Source organism: Syngnathus typhle, linkage group LG13 (assembly GCF_033458585.1).
Source record: "Syngnathus typhle isolate RoL2023-S1 ecotype Sweden linkage group LG13, RoL_Styp_1.0, whole genome shotgun sequence".
In the NCBI taxonomy this organism is placed as follows: Eukaryota; Metazoa; Chordata; class Actinopteri; order Syngnathiformes; family Syngnathidae; genus Syngnathus; species Syngnathus typhle.
Window position 1 is genome coordinate 1,759,438 of NC_083750.1, and position 12,500 is coordinate 1,771,937.

A 12,500-nucleotide genomic window follows, 5' to 3' on the forward strand; every position below is an offset into this window, starting at 1 on the left:
TTTAGTGAGGCGACCGGTCCTCCGTGGAGAGCGACCCGCAAGTGGGGAGGAACCGTCCACCCAACGCCGGCGCGAGCCGGGGCCGGTGGGGGCCCTACCAAGGCGGGTCTCATTGCCTGTCGGTCAGTTCGGGAGAAGGTGGGGGTACTCGGAGGCCCGCCGGGAGCAGACGGGGGTCCGGAAGGTGAGGGGGTGAAGGACGGCGGTCGGGAGCAGACGGCCGTCCCCGGGAGGGGGTGTTCGTTCACGTGCGGACGCCGGGAGCAGGCGGCCGTCACGCAATTCTGCCAACCGTTCCCACCGGCCTGTGTTTAAGGAGGCGGCCGGTCCTCCACGAGAAGAATTCTGCCAAACGTTCCACCGGCCTGTGTTTAAGGAGGCGGCCGGTCCTCCCCGTCGTTCCGCCGGCTTGTGTTTAAGGAGGCGGCCGGTCCTCCACGAGAAGAATTCTGCCAAACGTTCCACCGGCCTGTGTTTAAGGAGGCGGCCGGTCCTCCCCGTCGTTCCGCCGGCTTGTGTTTAAGGAGGCGGCCGGTCCTCCACTATTCCTTCCTTGGATGGAAAGCATGTAGCACTTTGAAAATTTTCGAGCACTGTGACACTTTGAAAATTTTCGAGAGTTTTTGTACTTAGAAAATTTTTCGCTCTTGCACTTCCAGAGTGCTTTGCGGTAGCTCCTAGGTTCGCTGTCCGAGCATGTGAACACTTTTTGGGGGGGAACACATCGCTAGAGACACCAGCCGCCTGGTTCTCGGGGCCAAAACTTGTGTTCCCCACACTCGTTCTGACTATATTTTGCGATTTGGGGGTAAAGGTAATGAGTACAGTGACTAGGGGGACCAACTCATCGTACTCTGGCGCACCAACAGACCAAAGCTGGTACTGCACTTACCCCTGGTACCCCAACGCCTGGTACCTGACGGGCGAGAGGCTGATTTTTCGCTATTTGCGGCCGACCGAGGGAACCAGACAAAGCGGACACTTTACGGCGCAAGAGCCGTTGGCACTTAGAAATTTTTCGACAAAGTTGGCGCGAGCTCCAGAAGGAGAGGCTGATTTTTCGCTATTTGTGGCCGACCGAGGGAACCAGGCAAAGCGGACACTTTACGGCGCAAGAGCCGTTGGCACTTAGAAATTTTTTGACAAAGTTGGCGCGAGCTCCAGAAGGAGAGGCTGATTTTTCGCTATTTGTGGCCGACCGAGGGAACCAGGCAAAGCGGACACTTTACGGCGCAAGAGCCGTTGGCACTTAGAAAATATTCGCCAAAGTTGGCACGAGCTCCAGAAGGAGAGGCTGATTTTTCGCTATTTGTGGCCGACCGAGGGAACCAGACAAAGCGGACACATTACGGCGCAAGAGCCGTTGGCACTTAGAAAATATTCGCCAAAGTTGGCACGAGCTCCAGAAGGAGAGGCTGATTTTTCGCTATTTGTGGCCGACCGAGGGAACCAGACAAAGCGGACACTTTACGGCGCAAGAGCCGTTGGCACTTGCGCGAGCTCCAGAAGGAGAGGCTGATTTTTCGCTATTTGTGGCCGACCGAGGGAACCAGACAAAGCGGACACATTACGGCGCAAGAGCCGTTGGCACTTAGAAAATATTCGCCAAAGTTGGCACGAGCTCCAGAAGGAGAGGCTGATTTTTCGCTATTTGTGGCCGACCGAGGGAACCAGACAAAGCGGACACTTTACGGCGCAAGAGCCGTTGGCACTTGCGCGAGCTCCAGAAGGAGAGGCTGATTTTTCGCTATTTGTGGCCGACCGAGGGAACCAGACAAAGCGGACACTTTACGGCGCAAGAGCCGTTGGCACTTAGAAAATATTCGCCAAAGTTGGCGCGAGCTCCAGAAGGAGAGGCTGATTTTTCGCTATTTGTGGCCGACCGAGGGAACCAGGCAAAGCGGACACATTACGGCGCAAGAGCCGTTGGCACTTAGGCGAGCTCCAGAAGGAGAGGCTGATTTTTCGCTATTTGTGGCCGACCGAGGGAACCAGGCAAAGCGGACACATTACGGCGCAAGAGCCGTTGGCACTTAGGCGAGCTCCAGAAGGAGAGGCTGATTTTTCGCTATTTGTGGCCGACCGAGGGAACCAGGCAAAGCGGACACATTACGGCGCAAGAGCCGTTGGCACTTAGGCGAGCTCCAGAAGGAGAGGCTGATTTTTCGCCGTTTGTGGCCGACCGAGGGAACCAGGCAAAGCGGACACATTACGGCGCAAGAGCCGTTGGCACTTAGGCGAGCTCCAGAAGGAGAGGCTGGTTTTTCGCTATTTGTGGCCGACCGAGGGAACCAGGCAAAGCGGACACATTACGGCGCAAGAGCCGTTGGCACTTAGGCGAGCTCCAGAAGGAGAGGCTGATTTTTCGCCGTTTGTGGCCGACCGAGGGAACCAGGCAAAGCGGACACATTACGGCGCAAGAGCCGTTGGCACTTAGGCGAGCTCCAGAAGGAGAGGCTGGTTTTTCGCTATTTGTGGCCGACCGAGGGAACCAGGCAAAGCGGACACATTACGGCGCAAGAGCCGTTGGCACTTAGGCGAGCTCCAGAAGGAGAGGCTGATTTTTCGCCGTTTGTGGCCGACCGAGGGAACCAGGCAAAGCGGACACATTACGGCGCAAGAGCCGTTGGCACTTAGGCGAGCTCCAGAAGGAGAGGCTGGTTTTTCGCTATTTGTGGCCGACCGAGGGAACCAGGCAAAGCGGACACATTACGGCGCAAGAGCCGTTGGCACTTAGGCGAGCTCCAGAAGGAGAGGCTGATTTTTCGCCGTTTGTGGCCGACCGAGGGAACCAGGCAAAGCGGACACATTACGGCGCAAGAGCCGTTGGCACTTAGGCGAGCTCCAGAAGGAGAGGCTGGTTTTTCGCTATTTGTGGCCGACCGAGGGAACCAGGCAAAGCGGACACATTACGGCGCAAGAGCCGTTGGCACTTAGGCGAGCTCCAGAAGGAGAGGCTGATTTTTCGCCGTTTGTGGCCGACCGAGGGAACCAGGCAAAGCGGACACATTACGGCGCAAGAGCCGTTGGCACTTAGGCGAGCTCCAGAAGGAGAGGCTGGTTTTTCGCTATTTGTGGCCGACCGAGGGAACCAGGCAAAGCGGACACATTACGGCGCAAGAGCCGTTGGCACTTAGGCGAGCTCCAGAAGGAGAGGCTGATTTTTCGCCGTTTGTGGCCGACCGAGGGAACCAGGCAAAGCGGACACATTACGGCGCAAGAGCCGTTGGCACTTAGGCGAGCTCCAGAAGGAGAGGCTGGTTTTTCGCTATTTGTGGCCGACCGAGGGAACCAGGCAAAGCGGACACATTACGGCGCAAGAGCCGTTGGCACTTAGGCGAGCTCCAGAAGGAGAGGCTGATTTTTCGCCGTTTGTGGCCGACCGAGGGAACCAGGCAAAGCGGACACATTACGGCGCAAGAGCCGTTGGCACTTAGGCGAGCTCCAGAAGGAGAGGCTGGTTTTTTGCTATTTGTGGCCGACCGAGGGAACCAGGCAAAGCGGACACATTACGGCGCAAGAGCCGTTGGCACTTAGGCGAGCTCCAGAAGGAGAGGCTGATTTTTCGCCGTTTGTGGCCGACCGAGGGAACCAGGCAAAGCGGACACATTACGGCGCAAGAGCCGTTGGCACTTAGGCGAGCTCCAGAAGGAGAGGCTGGTTTTTCGCTATTTGTGGCCGACCGAGGGAACCAGGCAAAGCGGACACATTACGGCGCAAGAGCCGTTGGCACGTAGGCGAGCTCCAGAAGGAGAGGCTGATTTTTCGCCGTTTGTGGCCGACCGAGGGAACCAGGCAAAGCGGACACATTACGGCGCAAGAGCCGTTGGCACTTAGGCGAGCTCCAGAAGGAGAGGCTGGTTTTTCGCTATTTGTGGCCGACCGAGGGAACCAGGCAAAGCGGACACATTACGGCGCAAGAGCCGTTGGCACTTAGAAAATATTCGCCAAAGTTGGCACGAGCTCCAGAAGGAGAGGCTGATTTTTCGCTATTTGTGGCCGACCGAGGGAACCAGGCAAAGCGGACACATTACGGCGCAAGAGCCGTTGGCACTTAGGCGAGCTCCAGAAGGAGAGGCTGATTTTTCGCCGTTCGTGGCCGACCGAGGGAACCAGGCAAAGCGGACACATTACGGCGCAAGAGCCGTTGGCACTTAGAAAATATTCGCCAAAGTTGGCACGAGCTCCAGAATGAGAGGCTGATTTTTCGCCGTTTGTGGCCGACCGAGGGAACCAGGCAAAGCGGACACATTACGGCGCAAGAGCCGTTGGCACTTAGGCGAGCTCCAGAAGGAGAGGCTGATTTTTTCGCTATTTGTGGCCGACCGAGGGAACCAGGCAAAGCGGACACATTACGGCGCAAGAGCCGTTGGCACTTAGAAAATATTCGCCAAAGTTGGCACGAGCTCCAGAATGAGAGGCTGATTTTTCGCCGTTTGTGGCCGACCGAGGGAACCAGACAAAGCGGACACATTACGGCGCAAGAGCCGTTGGCACTTAGGCGAGCTCCAGAAGGAGAGGCTGATTTTTTCGCTATTTGTGGCCGACCGAGGGAACCAGGCAAAGCGGACACATTACGGCGCAAGAGCCGTTGGCACTTAGAAAATATTCGCCAAAGTTGGCACGAGCTCCAGAATGAGAGGCTGATTTTTCGCCGTTTGTGGCCGACCGAGGGAACCAGGCAAAGCGGACACATTACGGCGCAAGAGCCGTTGGCACTTAGGCGAGCTCCAGAAGGAGAGGCTGATTTTTCGCTATTTGTGGCCGACCGAGGGAACCAGGCAAAGCGGACACTTTACGGCGCAAGAGCCGTTGGCACTTAGAAAATATTCGCCAAAGTTGGCGCGAGCTCCAGAAGGAGAGGCTGATTTTTCGCCGTTTGTGGCCGACCGAGGGAACCAGACAAAGCGGACACATTACGGCGCAAGAGCCGTTGGCACTTAGGCGAGCTCCAGAAGGAGAGGCTGATTTTTCGCTATTTGTGGCCGACCGAGGGAACCAGGCAAAGCGGACACTTTACGGCGCAAGAGCCGTTGGCACTTAGAAAATATTCGCCAAAGTTGGCGCGAGCTCCAGAAGGAGAGGCTGATTTTTCGCCGTTTGTGGCCGACCGAGGGAACCAGACAAAGCGGACACATTACGGCGCAAGAGCCGTTGGCACTTAGAATATTTTTGCCAAAGTTGGCGCGAGCTCCAGAAGGAGAGGCTGATTTTTCGCCGTTCGTGGCCGACCGAGGGAACCAGGCAAAGCGGACACATTACGGCGCAAGAGCCGTTGGCACTTAGAAAATATTCGCCAAAGTTGGCGCGAGCTCCAGAAGGAGAGGCTGATTTTTCGCCGTTCGTGGCCGACCGAGGGAACCAGGCAAAGCGGACACATTACGGCGCAAGAGCCGTTGGCACTTAGAAAATATTCGCCAAAGTTTGCGCGAGCTCCAGAAGGAGAGGCTGATTTTTCGCCGTTCGTGGCCGACCGAGGGAACCAGGCAAAGCGGACACATTACGGCGCAAGAGCCGTTGGCACTTAGAAAATATTCGCCAAAGTTGGCGCGAGCTCCAGAAGGAGAGGCTGATTTTTCGCCGTTCGTGGCCGACCGAGGGAACCAGACAAAGCGGACACATTACGGCGCAAGAGCCGTTGGCACTTAGAAAATATTCGCCAAAGTTGGCGCGAGCTCCAGAAGGAGAGGCTGATTTTTCGCCGTTCGTGGCCGACCGAGGGAACCAGACAAAGCGGACACATTACGGCGCAAGAGCCGTTGGCACTTAGAAAATATTCGCCAAAGTTGGCGCGAGGTCCAGAAGGAGAGGCTGATTTTTCGCTGTTTGTGGCCGACCGAGGGAACCAGACAAAGCGGACACATTACGGCGCAAGAGCCGTTGGCACTTAGAAAATATTTGCCAAAGTTGGCGCGAGCTCCAGAAGGAGAGGCTGATTTTTCGCCATTCGTGGCCGACCGAGGGAACCAGACAAAGCGGACACATTACGGCGCAAGAGCCGTTGGCACTTAGAAAATATTCGCCAAAGTTGGCGCGAGCTCCAGAAGGAGAGGCTGATTTTTCGCTGTTTGTGGCCGACCGAGGGAACCAGACAAAGCGGACACATTACGGCGCAAGAGCCGTTGGCACTTAGAAAATATTTGCCAAAGTTGGCGCGAGCTCCAGAAGGAGAGGCTGATTTTTCGCCATTCGTGGCCGACCGAGGGAACCAGACAAAGCGGACAGCTTGTGCGGCAGCCCACGCTGGCACTTAGAAAATATTCTGAAATTCTCACCGACTTCCGTGGTGGAGAGGCCGAATTTTTGCGATTCGGGTCCGAAAGGAGAACCGTCGCAATTCGGACAGCTTGTGCGGCAGCCCACGCTGGCACTTAGAAAATATTCTGAAATTCTCACCGACCTCCGTGGTGGAGAGGCCGGATTTTCGACATTCGGATCCGACCGGGGAACCGTCGCCACTCGGACAAGTTGTGCGGCAGCCCACGCTCGCACTTAGAAAATATTCTGAAATTCTCACCGACCTCCGTGGTGGAGAGGCCGAATTTTCGACATTCGTGGCCGACCGGGGAACCGTCGCCACTCGGACAACTTGTGCGGCAGCCCTCGGTGATTTTAGGACCGCTTTTTCACCCTCGCTGTCCGACCGGAGAACCGTCGTAGCTCGGACAGTTCGTGTGCCAGCATCCGCTGGCACTTAGAAAATTTTAAAAAAGAAAAAAATAGTCTTCTGCATATACGTTCTGACTATATTTTGCGATTAGGGGGTAAAGGTAATGAGTACAGTGACTAGGGGGACCAACTCATCGTACTCTGGCGCACCAACACGCCAAGGTTGGTACTGCACTTAGGCTGATTTTTGCGCTATTCGCGGCCGACCGGGGAACCAGCGCGGAGCGGACACATTACGGCGAATGAGCCGTTGGCACTTAGAAAATTTTTGAGCTTTTTTCGAACTTCCGTGAGGCTGATTTTGCGCTATTCGCGGCCGACCGGGGAACCAGCGCGGAGCGGACACATTACGGCGAATGAGCCGTTGGCACTTAGAAAATTTTTGAGCTTTTTTCGAACTTCCGTGAGGCTGATTTTGCGCTATTCGCGGCCGACCGGGGAACCAGCGCGGAGCGGACACATTACGGCGAATGAGCCGTTGGCACTTAGAAAATTTTTGAGCTTTTTTCGGACTTCCGTGAGGCTGATTTTGCGCTATTCGCGGCCGACCGGGGAACCAGCGCGGAGCGGACACATTACGGCGAATGAGCCGTTGGCACTTAGAAAATTTTTGAGCTTTTTTCGGACTTCCGTGTGGAGCTTTGGGGCCGTTCCGCCTAACTTTTTATGCCCGATTAGGCTTCCAGGGAGGCGGCTAAGCATTATTGACCAATCATGGAGCTTTTTTGGGACTTCCGTGTGGAGCTTTGGGGCCGTTCCGCCTAACTTTTTATGCCCGATTAGGCTTCCAGGGAGGCGGCTAAGCATTATTGACCAATCATGGAGCTTTTTTGGGACTTCCGTGTGGAGCTTTGGAGCCGTTCCGCCTAACTTTTTATGCCCGATTAGGCTTCCAGGGAGGCGGCTAAGCATTATTGACCAATCATGGAGCTTTTTTGGGACTTCCGTGTGGAGCTTTGGGGCCGTTCCGCCTAGCTTTTTATGCCCGATTAGGCTTCCAGGGAGGCGGCTAAGCATTATTGACCAATCATGGAGCTTTTTTGGGACTTCCGTGTGGAGCTTTGGGGCCGTTCCGCCTAGCTTTTTATGCCCGATTAGGCTTCCAGGGAGGCGGCTAAGCATTTTTGACCAATCATGGAGCTTTTTTGGGACTTCCAGCCGGTGCTTTGGGGGCCTTCCCCCTCACTTTCTACGCCCGATTGGGCTTCCAGGGACGCGGCTAAGCATTTTTAACAGAAATGGAGCTTTTTGAGGACCTCCACACGGAGCTCCAGGGCCGGTCCGCCTCACTTTTTACGCCCGATTACGCTTCCAGGGACGCGGCTAAGCATTTTTAACACGTTATGGAGCTTTTTGAGGACCTCCACACGGAGCTCCAGGGCCGGTCCGCCTCACTTTTTACGCCCGATTAGATTTGCATAATAATTTGGAACACGGTGCCGTGTTCCAAATTATTATGCGGGCTGGTGCTTGGGGCTGGCGTCCGCCTATAGTGGTTTAATTTCGGGAGGAAGATTCATTTTCGTCCCAAGCCCGCCGCTGGAGAAAATCTTAGGTACCAGGAGTGGATTTTTTTTGTCCACTCAGGAGGGGGACGTTGACTGGTTCGGTGTCCGGGGGAAAGTGCTCTTTTCTCGGCCAGGAGAAAGATGAGACTCCGAGCCCGCCGCTGGAGAAAATTTTAGGTACCAGGAGCGGATTTTTTTTTCTCCAGGGGCGTTCCGCCTAACATTTTACGCCCGATTACGCTTCCAGGGACGCGGCTAAGCATTTTTAACACGTTATGGAGCTTTTTGAGGACCTCCACACGGAGCTCCAGGGCCGGTCCGCCTCACTTTTTACGCCCGATTACGCTTCCAGGGACGCGGCTAAGCATTTTTGACCAATCATGGAGCTTTTTTGGGACTTCCAGCCGGTGCTTTGGGGGCCTTCCCCCTCACTTTCTACGCCCGATTGGGCTTCCAGGGACGCGGCTAAGCATTTTTAACAGAAATGGAGCTTTTTGAGGACCTCCACACGGAGCTCCAGGGCCGGTCCGCCTCACTTTTTACGCCCGATTACGCTTCCAGGGACGCGGCTAAGCATTTTTAACACGTTATGGAGCTTTTTGAGGACCTCCACACGGAGCTCCAGGGCCGGTCCGCCTCACTTTTTACGCCCGATTAGATTTGCATAATAATTTGGAACACGGTGCCGTGTTCCAAATTATTATGCGGGCTGGTGCTTGGGGCTGGCGTCCGCCTATAGTGGTTTAATTTCGGGAGGAAGATTCATTTTCGTCCCAAGCCCGCCGCTGGAGAAAATCTTAGGTACCAGGAGTGGATTTTTTTTGTCCACTCAGGAGGGGGACGTTGACTGGTTCGGTGTCCGGGGGAAAGTGCTCTTTTCTCGGCCAGGAGAAAGATGAGACTCCGAGCCCGCCGCTGGAGAAAATTTTAGGTACCAGGAGCGGATTTTTTTTTCTCCAGGGGCGTTCCGCCTAACATTTTACGCCCGATTACGCTTCCAGGGACGCGGCTAAGCATTTTTAACACGTTATGGAGCTTTTTGAGGACCTCCACACGGAGCTCCAGGGCCGGTCCGCCTCACTTTTTACGCCCGATTACGCTTCCAGGGACGCGGCTAAGCATTTTTGACCAATCATGGAGCTTTTTTGGGACTTCCAGCCGGTGCTTTGGGGGCCTTCCCCCTCACTTTCTACGCCCGATTGGGCTTCCAGGGACGCGGCTAAGCATTTTTAACAGAAATGGAGCTTTTTGCGGAGCTCCAGCCGGTGCCACCGGCAGGCCGTGCACGCGGACGAGATGACCGAAAGAAGCTCCAGGAGAGCGGATGGACGCTTTTTAAGCACCGAGGCGGAGATCGCGGAGCTTTAATAGACTTCCAGCGGGCCCAAAGCGGCCAGGCAGACGGCGCAGCGCGACCTGGTACCTCGCACGGGACGCATCGCCCCCCCCGCGCACAGTTCCAGGGGGCCGGGATGACGTTTCAAAGCTGCCGCTGCAGCTGCGGCGGGGAGTGGCCTCCCTCCGGTGGACACGACGAGTAAATGACACCGGCCGCTGACGCAAACCCACGCCCGGCAGGAGAGCTCGGAAGGCGGCTAAGATTTCAAGGAAGACCCCTCCTGCGCAGACCTCCACTAGGCCAGGATGACTTTTCAAAGCTGCCTCTGCAGCTGCGGCGGGGAGTTGCCTCCCTCCGGTGGACACGACGAGTAAATACACCAGCACTTGCTCTTAGATTTGTTTCTTTTTTCTTTCTTTTAGCTTCCATAATGTTACCGGGCGCTGACGCAAACCCACGCCGGGCAGGAGAGCTCGGAAGGCGGCTAAGATTTCAAGGAAGACCCCCCCTGCGCAGACCTCCACTAGGCCGGGATGACTGTTCAGCTGTGGCGGGGAGTGGCCTCCCTCCGGTCGGCACGACGAGTAAATGACACCGGCCGCTGACGCAAACCCACGCCCGGCAGGAGAGCTCGGAAGGCGGCTAAGATTTCAAGGAAGACCCCCCCTGCGCAGACCTCCACTAGGCCGGGATGACTGTTCAGCTGTGGCGGGGAGTGGCCTCCCTCCGGTCGGCACGACGAGTAAATGACACCGGCCGCTGACGCAAACCCACGCCCGGCAGGAGAGCTCGGAAGGCGGCTAAGATTTCAAGGAAGACCCCCCCTGCGCAGACCTCCACTAGGCCGGGATGACTGTTCAGCTGCGGCGGGGAGTGGCCTCCCTCCGGTCGGCACGACGAGTAAATGACACCGGCCGCTGACGCAAACCCACGCCCGGCAGGAGAGCTCGGAAGGCGGCTAAGATTTCAAGGAAGACCCCCCCTGCGCAGACCTCCACTAGGCCGGGATGACTGTTCAGCTGCGGCGGGGAGTGGCCTCCCTCCGGTCGGCACGACGAGTAAATGACACCGGCCGCTGACGCAAACCCACGCCCGGCAGGAGAGCTCGGAAGGCGGCTAAGATTTCAAGGAAGACCCCCCCTGCGCAGACCTCCACTAGGCCGGGATGACTGTTCAGCTGCGGCGGGGAGTGGCCTCCCTCCGGTCGGCACGACGAGTAAATGACACCGGCCGCTGACGCAAACCCACGCCCGGCAGGAGAGCTCGGAAGGCGGCTAAGATTTCAAGGAAGACCCCCCCTGCGCAGACCTCCACTAGGCCGGGATGACTGTTCAGCTGCGGCGGGGAGTGGCCTCCCTCCGGTCGGCACGACGAGTAAATGACACCGGCCGCTGACGCAAACCCACGCCCGGCAGGAGAGCTCGGAAGGCGGCTAAGATTTCAAGGAAGACCCCCCCTGCGCAGACCTCCACTAGGCCGGGATGACTGTTCAGCTGCGGCGGGGAGTGGCCTCCCTCCGGTCGGCACGACGAGTAAATGACACCGGCCGCTGACGCAAACCCACGCCCGGCAGGAGAGCTCGGAAGGCGGCTAAGATTTCAAGGAAGACCCCCCCTGCGCAGACCTCCACTAGGCCGGGATGACTGTTCAGCTGCGGCGGGGAGTGGCCTCCCTCCGGTCGGCACGACGAGTAAATGACACCGGCCGCTGACGCAAACCCACGCCCGGCAGGAGAGCTCGGAAGGCGGCTAAGATTTCAAGGAAGACCCCCCCTGCGCAGACCTCCACTAGGCCGGGATGACTGTTCAGCTGCGGCGGGGAGTGGCCTCCCTCCGGTCGGCACGACGAGTAAAGCTATTTAGGAAAATCTGAGATAAATATCACTTGCATAATAATTTGGAACACGGTCCCGTGTTCCAAATTATTATGCAAAATGTATTTAGACACCAGCAATCGCACTTAGATTTGTTTCTTTTTTCTTTCTTTTAGCTTCCATAATGTTACCCGGCGCTGACGCAAACCCACGCCGGGCAGGAGAGCTCAAAAGCCGGGTAACATTTCAAGGAAGCTACACTGTGTTCCAAATTATTATGCAAATTGTATTTATGTGTCATAAAGATTACATTTTTTGTTTTTCAATTAAACTCATGGATGGTATTACGTGTCAGGGCTCTTTGGATCACTGAGATCAATCTCAGACACCGGGGATCATTACCGGCCAGTTGAGCCCAAATTAAGGAAAAACTACTTAAGAATGGTGTTCCACATTATTAAGCAGATAATTTGAAGTTCGCTTTGAGCAGTGGCGGACGCCAACCCACGACCGGTGGGAGAGCTCGGAGGGCGGATGGGCTTTCAAGGAAGCCCCCCAGGCCGGTCCCACTCGCACTTAGAATTTTTTTTTTTTTTTGGCTTCCATAATGTACCGGGCGCGGACGCGAAACCCACGCCGGGCAGGAGAGCTCGAAAGGCGGATAAGCATTCAAGGAAGCACCGTCTGGAGCTTCAGAGCCGTTCCGCCTAACATTTTACGCCCGATTGGGGTTCCAGGGAGGCGGGTAAGCATTTTTAACCAACCATGGAGCTTTTCTCGGACTTCCGTCTGGAGCTTCAGAGCCGTTCCGCCTAACATTTTACGCCCGATTGGGGTTCCAGGGAGGCGGGTAAGCATTTTTAACCAACCATGGAGCTTTTCTCTGACTTCCGTCTGGAGCTTCAGAGCCGTTCCGCCTAACATTTTACGCCCGATTGGGGTTCCAGGGAGGCGGGTAAGCATTTTTAACCAACCATGGAGCTTTTCTCGGACTTCCGTCTGGAGCTTCAGAGCCGTTCCGCCTAACATTTTACGCCCGATTGGGGTTCCAGGGAGGCGGGTAAGCATTTTTAACCAACCATGGAGCTTTTCTCGGACTTCCGTCTGGAGCTTCAGAGCCGTTCCGCCTAACATTTTACGCCCGATTGGGGTTCCAGGGAGGCGGGTAAGC